The 10480-nt window shown below is 41.3% G+C and overlaps 1 protein-coding gene across 2 annotated transcripts in view; it reads right to left on the reverse strand.

The window, feature by feature from the left end:
• ARHGAP10 (Rho GTPase activating protein 10) overlaps positions 1-10480 on the reverse strand; it is a 206677-nt gene that overhangs the window by 195659 nt on the left and 538 nt on the right. The window lies entirely within an intron of this gene.

Here is a 10480-nt window from a genome sequence, read left to right on the forward strand (position 1 = left end):
GATATTCATGCAGACAACTTAACCCTAGTGCATACTCTGAGAAGCCACGTGGTACGAGATTTATGTTGCCTATCCCCAAAAAGGCAACAGGGGAAGGCACATAGAATAGTCGTGCCAAAGAGCCCTAAATTTAAGGCAATCTCATAAATTCATAGGGTGGGGTTTAGGCGATTTTAAAAAGTGAAATATTTTTCTTTGCTTTTCAATAAAAATGGATTTGATGTTGATGGAAGTGATGCTGGTTCTCACAGAGGAAGCTTTCTTCCTTCAATACTTTCAATGTGAAGTATTCCCACAGAGACCATAATCACAGAATCACAGAATCTTCTAGGTTGGAAGGGACCTTAAAGATCATCTTGTCCAACCGTCAACCTGACTGACAAAAATAGACACCCGCAAAACAAACAAGAAGCAACACCATCACTAGACCATACCTCCCAGCACCACATCAACCTGTCTTTTGAACACCTCCAGGGATGGGGCCTCAACCACCTCCCTGGGCAGCCCATTCCAATGGCTGATAACCCTTTCAATGAAAAAAATTTTCCTAATATCCAGCCTGAACCTCCCCTGGTGGAACTTGAGGCCATTTCCTCTTGTCCTGTCACCTGTGACTTGAGAGAAAAGACCGACCCCCACCTCTCTACACCCTCCTTTCAGGGAGTTGTAGAGAGCGAGAAGGTCTCCCCTCAGCCTCCTCTTCTCCAGGCTGAATAACCCCAGCTCCCTCAGCCTCTCCTCATAAGACTTGTGCTCCAGACCCTTCACCAACTTTGTTGCCCTTGCATCCATAGCATCCTGGCTTATCTAGGTTCAAATCTCCTTCTGTTTTGCTCTAGACCCTCAGCAAAGTTCATCTGAACAGAGACTCGAGTTGCTATACATGAGATCCAAGGGTGTAACACAAGATGTTTCCTTAGTTCATTATATCAACTACATAACAACTTGAGCTGCATGTCTGCAGGTTAGCCCCATTCCTTCAGAAAACACGGCAAAAAGACTGCAGTACGAGGAGAGAAACAGGTGCCAACAATCAATTTTTAAGCTTGACTAGTCAGTTAGGAGGGCAGGCTTTCCCCCCAGGTGCAACCCCACAGAACCTCAGGGGAAGAAATTTTCAAGCTTCAAGTTAGTTAGGAGGGCAGGCTTTCCCCTCAGGTGCAACCCCACAGAACCTCAGGGGAAGAGCAGTAACGGTGTTGGTAGACACACAGATGTGTTTTGTTAAAAAAAAAAAAAAACAACACACAAAAAACCACAAAACCCCAAACAAACAGCAGCAGAACAGAGGAGCATTTGCAGATTCTTTTTAGAACTAGTAAAATTCTTTCTTAAATAGTAAAATTCTTCTGCAAGTAAAAGAAATAAGAAAGGATGCAATACATCCAGGTAGTTTTATTTCTTTTAGCAAAGGTGCTCGAATCTGCTGGAACAGGGGAACAGCCACCCAGGAGGCGCAACAGACATTTGAAACTGCATTTTGAAATGACTGAAAGCATGAAGGAAAGCAAGACACAATCAAAGTACAGTAACGTTATCACAGAGAAAGAGTGTTTAAAAACAGACTGGAAGAAAAGTCAGCTTTGTTCCAGGAAAGCTTGCAGGCTGGAGAGTTGAACAGACAAAAGCTTTGGAGAAGCAGTCAGTTTGTAACTGAGTTCATCAATTGGACCAAGCCTTTTCGACAGAGAGAGCCTACAACCTGATATTTTAACTGGAAAAAGGTACTGACACTGTAAATGACACTGTTTTGTTCTCAGAGCACTGCTGTGTTTCAAAGGCTGAAACTACGCAGCGTTCACAGTCTGTTAAACCACAAACTACAAACTCAGCCCATGACAAACTTCTAAGAACAGAGACCCACTGCCAAAATGATATTTTGAAACGTTTTTCTGAAGTCCTTGGTGACCCAGCAGCACACTCTGTCCACCTGTTTGCAAGATGGTGGGATTTTTTTTGAAGAAGAAGAAGAAGAATTTTTTAAGCAATCATGTTTTCATTTAAATCTGCTACAAGTTTCCTGATCAAATTTAACTTTCTTTACTCCATCGTACCTACATTCAAATATTATTAATGTTTTTTAAAGCATAGAACTCTTTCTAATGACTGACAAAATCACAGATAAAGACAAATGAGCAAAAATAAAGTGCTCTTCCTTTGTTTGGGAAGAGAGCCCAACTTTTGAGGTTTGATACATTACACTCTAATTTTTCTTAAGACAGAAACACTGCAAGTGCAACAGAAGCTTCAAGACTCTTCACCATGAACTCATTCATCACTTCTAAGCCTGCTTGCAACAGCCTAGGGGAGGCAAGGGACAAATTTCAAAGATAAAAGACACTCACCAGCAACAAAGTGGCTGAGAACCTACTCCTGGTTCCACCAAACACACTCCAATGTCCTCCAAGGCCCAGCTCTGATACACAGTCCTGCCGAGTTTCATCCTGGATACTCAATTTTCCTTGCCAAATTAAACAAAGCATATTCTTTTTCATCTTCAAGGACACACAGTCCTGACCAGCCAGGTGCATACACAAAAGCTGGTGAGAACTAAGGGAAGCTGTAACAACCAGATCTATTGATTGGTTCTCTCTGACCTACCTAATGAGCTGATAACCCCCACCTGCCCTGTCCTCTCAACTAAAGAGGCAACAACAGGACATTTATTCAAAGGTGTGGGCGGTAGTAAAACCACAATCTGTTTAATAACACCGTGACTTTCCATCTCTGTATGTTATTTTTCCCCTCCTGCTGCTCCTTTCCCACAAAGGACAACCTCAGCAAGAATGATTTACAGGAACTTCTGATTTGGCCTTGGCCTGCGATGGCCACGTTGCTTCTCAGGGCCTGGATGTTTTCTCTCTATTTTTATCCTGAAAGATGAGCAAACACACAGGAGGGAAAAGCAAAACAAGGGGAGGAAAGAAAACCAGAGCAGGAGGAGTAAAAAGCATGCACAAAGAACAGGGTGGCTGGAAGAAGCTCCATCCATAGGTGGAAGCAGATACGGAAAAACAAGACGACATTGAGGTCGTCTGCTGAAATTTGCCAAAAATGTCTTTTTAGAAAAAGAATTTGAGAATAGCATAAACCCAGCCACAGCTGGCCCTTTCTAGTACCTTCTTTCCCAGTGAGGTACCAAATGTGCACCTTGGCTAGCAGGCATGTATCTATCTATCACACATACATCATGTGTGGCATTTTGAATTGCAGCCACCATAGCTTCCCTCTCTTCTACCAGTTACACCCAGAGGGCACAACCAACTCAGGAGCTGCTGGGATGGAGCACACGTGCCTCCCTCCACTCATTGCAAAACGTGATGGCTTAGTTTAAGCTTGGCAAAGAAGATGGGTTTGACTTATCAACAAGACAGACTTTGGGTGCTGATTACAAACTTGACAACTACAGTGGGTGGCAGCAGCCACCGGCAGAGAGAGATGCTAAACTCCCTGAACAGTAGTTTCTTAAAACTGTTCTGCCAATATGTGCCCAAGCTCATCTGATTGTGTATTTTATGCTCACTAGATATTCCAGGGAAGTATTCAACTGCTCAAAGTGTCTTAATTTGTCAACTCAAAAACACAAAGGCTTTTAAAGGTTGATCAAAAGACTGAGCGTGTCGTAACATCTACAAAGGTTTTGAAAGGATGATCAAAAGACTGAGCGTGTCGTAACATCTCAAGAACAACTGTCATAGGACAACAGCAAATCTGCTTTGGAAACTCAGAAAAGTGCCACTAGACCCAACAGGAAAGCCTATCAAACATAAGCATGTCATAAAAGTTATCTCAAAAAGCCACAACCCACCCTATCAAACCACTGAGAGTACTGCCAAGACTCACACGCTGTGGACTATCTCCCTCAAATAGCCAAGTCTCTGGTTTTTTAAGTTAACATGTTAAGTGCTGCAATAGCGACTGCAGTTGGTATTGAAAAACCAAACCTCTAAAGTCCATGTAAACTATATACATCAACTATGTAATGTTAAAAAAACAACCAGGAGAGAAGTACTGGGATACAGCTCCTATGTGCCACTCCAAAACACGTTTCCAAGCTCTCCCTGTCCAAAGTGAGGGCAGAGCACCTGGTCTGTACGCTAGGAAGTTGATGTCAGACTGATTTGAGAACTGTTATCAGTGTCTTAAGCTCTGCTTGTTAAACATTTTTTGCAATACAGAGCTGGCAAGCATAGGATAAATTTCAGGAACTGCATACACCTGCAGCCTTAGCAGTGGGTCTATTTCTTTAATCGCAACCAGGTGTTTGCACTTAACACAATGTAGGGCAAACCCACCCATTTTTCCAGCTCCTTCAGATGGATTCAGATTCCATAAAATTCAACATTGCGTTTCTAAAAAGCTTGCCATTAAAAAAAGAAATGTATCAGGAAAAAAAAAAACAACTTTACAACACAATCTACAACATAATTTACCAGACAACTTTTCTAAAAATTACAAACCACCTTACGAAATATATCAGGAAAAAAAAAACACTTTACAACACAATCTGCAAAATAATTTACCAGGCAACTTTTCTAAAAATTACAAACCACCTTACTTCTATTATTTTTGTCCTGAAGACTGACAATGCCACTAATCACTGATGTGCTCTCTAATGACTGCTTACATGTTTTACCTAAAGCTGAACAATTACGTATTTCCCCCAAATGATTAAAAGAACAGAATCACTTCATTTAACAACGGCCTGTCACAGCTCTTATCACTGAGAAAATCCACCTAATTTCATGAAAATTCATATTTTCTGAAATCACATCTTCTAGTTCGCTAGCACAATGCTCTACAATTTCTATTAAAAGAAATTAAAATTCCTTTTAATACAGGGAAAAAAAAAATGAACAGTGGAACATCTACAGGACAAAGAAGGTAATGGAGCTAGTTAGTAATCCAAGCTGAAGAGACGTGATTCAAGATGACAAACTGGCATCCTCCACAGAATGAGCTTGACACTTTTTATAGCTACTGACACACTAATGAATGCTTTGCTTCGGGTGGAGATGAACACAAGGTTCTGCAGAGTATCTTCTTAAAAGAAAGCACTTCCCTGATCCTTATACAGAAGCAACTTTATCTACAAGCAGAAAAAAAAAAAAAAGGGAAAAAAAAAATGAACAGTGGAACATCTACAGGACAAAGAAGGTAATGGAGCTAGTTAGTAATCCAAGCTGAAGAGACGTGATTCAAGATGACAAACTGGCATCCTCCACAGAATGAGCTTGACACTTTTTATAGCTACTGACACACTAATGAATGCTTTGCTTCGGGTGGAGATGAACACAAGGTTCTGCAGAGTATCTTCTTAAAAGAAAGCACTTCCCTGATCCTTATACAGAAGCAACTTTATCTACAAGCAGAAAAAAAAAAAAAAGGCACTGTCTCAGTTAAACAGGCCCTAGCTGTGGCAGTTTTGAAGGGAAAAGCAACATTTTATTATGTTATTATAAACAGTTCTCTCTTAAGGGAAAGCTGTATCAGATGGGCCCAAAGGGGAAAAGCAACATTTTATTATTATAAACAGTTCTCTTTTAAGGGAAAGCTGTATCAGATGGGCCCAAAAGCACCCCTTTGGCCTTAGTTTTCTAATGTTTCCATTACTGAGCTGAATTCCAATACAAAGGGTTTTTTAAAGGTATATGCTGCTCAGTAGCCTTTGCGACACAAGATCTAACGCTGCCTAGCAGCAATTTTAATCTAAATGTGCCCTAGCATAGAATATTTCAAATTTAAATCTCAGAACTTTCACTTAGAGCATTTATTTGCTTACTGTTACCACACCTAAAGCATGCCTTACAACAGAAATAAAGCTCATTTTTGAGGTACTGCCTGAAAACTAAAACAGCTTTCTAAAATGTTAAATGTGAGGATTTATGAATTCACAGCTGTCACTGAATTCAAGGTGAAATAATCAGTGTCCCTGATAATTACTGCTGATGCAGGAAGCTTCGCACAGGAGTTCAGCTGAGGCCCTCTCACAGTGTTCCCCACTCTCCTTCTCCTAAGTTTTTACTCAGTCTTTGGATTATTTCTAAATCTTTAGTGAACATCCATTTCTTTTCTAGAAGTTATAAATGAGCCCTATATTAACTGTTTTACCTTACTTCTTCGACGTGTCAGTAGAACAACACTTCTGTTGCAGAAAATTCCTAAGGCTTTAGGAGCTGGCACACATTATAAATTCAGCAAAGTGGTTTTGTAAGTGCAGATTATACTAAGGAAAGCTTAAAAAATGGACAATTAGTGCTTAAGGAAAAAAAAGCACCATGGCTCAAGTGATCTGAGTGGCTTTTATGCTGTTATTACGTGGATTACAACAGCTTTTACAGTTACATAATAATATCCATAGCAGGTCAGGCCAAAAGCCTACCTAGACCAGTATCTGAGAGGTCAACCACCACCACCACCACCACCACACGCCGTGAGAACTGGCCAAGAAAAAGAATAGGGGTTTGGCCAACTCAGGCATCCGATGCGGTCTTGGGTTTGGGTTAGGTTCTTCAGTCACCTTCGTTAAAAGAAAGATTCAGCCAATTCCAGTGGGTTGGAGATGGGATTGGGAATGGCTTTATTCCTGTTGACAACAAGATTTTCAGTCTTCTCTGCTTAACTTCTTGATTGCAAACTTGTAAATGACTAATAACACCTTAGAAGAAAGGAAAGAGAATTCACTATTTTTTTTGTCTTATGAATGCAGAAGTACTCCCCGGAGTATTCCAGCATTCTTCAGCAACAATTATCAGCAACTCTTTATACTCCAGCAAACTCTTTCTACAGATAAAAGAAATTTGGTTCTTGTTTCGTATTCTGTCTGGTAGAGTGCAAGGAATAACTCTTCTGTAAAAATCATAAACCCAAAATAGCAATAAAAAATAGTCACCAGAAGCCTGAGCACACTGAGCTGCCTGCAGGGACCAGCATTGGGTAAAGCCAAAGTGTGTGGTTTCCTCCTCTGCTGAACCAAATACAATGGCCAAGACCTCACAGAACTGAGATCATGGCCCAAAATCTGAGGGTACAGGAGGAATTATCCTGCCCTCTGCCAAAATAGAGACAGCAACGTAATAAGGGACAGGTCTATCCCAGTGAAAACGCACAAGGGGGTCAGTGGGTACCAAGATTTTAAGAGCTCAGAACTGAACCTGTCAAGTTCCTTTCACATTTCAGAATAAGGATTTTCCAATCAGGCACCTTTAAATTCAGTTTTTCTTAACAGAAAAACAACTAACTCCATCTAGAAGTTATTTATAAACTATTTTGATCCTCACTTGTTTAACTGAGCTGGAATCCCCTGAGAAATATTGTATTACTCTTCTAGAAGGCATAAATGTATCCTGATTGGATTTACTGATCACCAACAGCAGGAGGAAAAAAAAAAAAAAAAAAATAATCACTAACAGCAGGAGAAAAAAAAAAACAAACACCTTTCTGTACTCCTCTTAAACATATTTAACCATCATAAAAAAAAAAAGGTACCACCTCTTGTTTAGCCATTCTTCCAACACTTAGCTTGAACTAGACAACTCCAAAGTGCCACCTCTTGTTTATCCATCCTTCCAACACTTAGCTTGAACTAGACAACTCAGTGATTCAAACCATCACACAGGAAACAAGACAGCTTTGAGTCAGTCTTGTTTATCTTTCGATCAGGTTCTTGAAACAACTGAAACTGAAAAGTGTGAAGATACACTTGAAGTATGCTTCATACTGGCAACTCAACAATTTAAGAATACAAAAGATCCTTCTTTTTTCTTCTTTTTTTTTTTTTTTAAAGCCATATAGTCCTGTAGCGATGAAAATCAATTCTTCTGAGCAGAAAATACACCCCCATGCAACTGAGGAGACGAATGGAAAGGAGCCAAAGAAAGAACCCACATCATGTTACTGGCTTGTCCTGCGAGACACTGATGACTCCTGCGATTACAGGGAGTGGTAGCAATATCTGCTTACCCCCTCTTAAGATGTAACCCGGTTCAGGCAGCATCAAAGTCATGTACAAGGCTGTCTGTCAAGCAGGAAGTGGGATCTACTCAATCACATCAGTTATTCACACCTAAAGAATCCTCACAACATTTCTTGTAAGTGGCTGCTTTACAAGTGAAATAAGGAAAGCGCTGAGGGAGGGGAAGGCAGGCAGTCTCTGCTGCAGTCTTTTCATCTCCCACAGGTTTCAGAACACTAGTGTGCCTACTACATTTTATATTTTACAGCCCATTCACAAAAACTTATTGTGCTCGCATATCAGTTAAACCAGATGTAAATTTCAGAATTTACTTGGTTGGAACTCGATGATCTTTAAGTCCCCCTCCAACCCAAACCATTCGATGATTGGATCTAGAAACAGAGAAGTACTTCAGCTACTATTAAGATGACATTTTTTGTTCAAAAGACTAAAGTTGTAACCAAGTGTTGTCTAAGAGGCAGCCATCTAAGCTCTCAAAATGCCCCGCTTTGCTATCACATTCTCTAGATTGTGGCAAGCCGGTCTTTGTGCAGAAAATGCAGTGGTGGCAGAGGTGAAGAGCTAGCTCTGTGTCTAGACCACTTCTCGAGCTGGGGTTTTTGAAACAAACATTAATCCCTTTTGGTTTCCTGACAGCAAATGAATCAGGTTCCTCAAAGAATTTAGATGCCGTTGTCTTCTTCTGAAAACGCAAGGAGGACCAATACCCTAACTGCTGGGGTTTTAACAGGTTTTATCTCCTCCTTGTGTTTCCTCTGATTCAGTTAGTCTTTCAAGTCCGTTGAAGAGCGGCACTGCTTCACCAGCAGCAGCAGAAGACAACAAACCTTCAAACACAGGGCACTCTTGGGGGGGGTGGGGGAAGACAACTGAAATGTGCAAGGAAGGATCTAATCTCCGTTTCCGCTTCTCAAACAAGTAAGGCGAAGCACAGCAGTTTCCTCAGAATAAGGTACAGCACCTGATCTCAAGAAGAAAACTTCTGATTGTCATCTCAGAAAGGAAGGAATTGCTTTGACCTGAACACGGGGCAGGATCTCAGAGAGCTTCTCTAAATATTTCTCCTGGGCTAGTCCAAAGCACTCTCAGGCCAGGTGGCTCTCCTTGGCACACTGACCCCCTTGGCTCCCACCACACACAGCCACGGGTGCCGTGCTCTGCACGCCAAGTCACAGTCACCAGCACAGATTTCTGCTGTCGACTAGAGGCTCGGATGAGTGAGGGCTTTCCTCACCACCCATCAGCTCCACGCTGTCAAATTAAGTTCTCTATTATGGAACCCTAGTTGAGAAACTGAGGGTTTGGGGCAGTTGCCAAAATACCGTCTAGACGCTTGAGGAATAGAAGTAAAGTGAAGTGATTTCCCTCTACCCTTCTTATCCAAGTTTAGGGACATTTTTTTTTACTTTGCGCTCCAAGTTAAGAGGATTTATACTGACAGTTCAAGTCCCAGATTTCAAATAATCCTCAAGGAACACGATTTGCAATAACTGAGTATTAACAGGCCAAAGAATAAAAGTTGAACAAGTGAAATTTGATACAGCATTTTCCACCTTTTTTTTTTTTTTTCTTTTTTACCCCGGCACATCAAACAGAGACAAAACCAAGAAAGAATGTTTCTTTATTTGTACAAAATGAGTTACCTCAGTTTTTAAAACCCTTGCCATACCCAGACAGCTACACTGCTGAAGCCCTCCGCCAGATCCTTCTCCGTTTACTTTAAGGGAAATATCTTGGAAAGCCTAGTTCCCTGCCTTCAGAAGTTTTCCATGACAGCAAAGAGGCAGTATACTTTTAAGAACACCATCCCAGAGCGCTGTGTTTTGTTTGAATAATTGGTATTGTCAGTCATCCCACTAGACTACACTACTATATCTTCAGTTAAACGGAAAAAAAATTATATTACCACAATAGTACACATAGAACATGCATTAAGGTGGGCATTCAAGGAAAATAACATGATTCCTACATAAACTACAGTGTAGTTAGTGATAAATATGCACATGTATATTTTCAAGGAGTAAAATGCAAAATTAAAAGGCACCACGACATTTTTTAGAGGCCAAAGACACAAAACTGGCAACTAGTGCTGTCATCACAGGACTGCAAACCTGGTAATTGCTTTGCTGAACATACTTGAAATTTTAAAAGGGGTGTTTTCAGCAGCCTCTTCATGGATTAGAGATAGATATATATATTTGTGTACATCGCAATGTGGAGATAGGCAACTTGCAGACGCCCAGCTTGCGAGGCACCGGCTAAAACTCGAAACCCAGTTCTCCCCGGATTTAACACCGTCGATCGCTCGGGGTTTGTCCCGGCCAAAAACATCAGCCAGGCCCGGGCAGAGGGAGCCGGCGTTGGGAGAAGCAGAGCTTACCTGCCGCTAGCCCTGGATCCCCTTCTCCGCCGCGACGGGCTGGAGAATACCCACGTCCCCAGAAAGGTGGGGGAGCCCAAGGGAGAAGGCTGGGGAAATCCAGTGCAATAAAAAAAAAAAAAAAA

This window comes from Calidris pugnax, unplaced genomic scaffold, assembly GCF_001431845.1.
Source record: "Calidris pugnax isolate Ruff unplaced genomic scaffold, ASM143184v1 scaffold42, whole genome shotgun sequence".
In the NCBI taxonomy this organism is placed as follows: domain Eukaryota; kingdom Metazoa; phylum Chordata; class Aves; order Charadriiformes; family Scolopacidae; genus Calidris; species Calidris pugnax.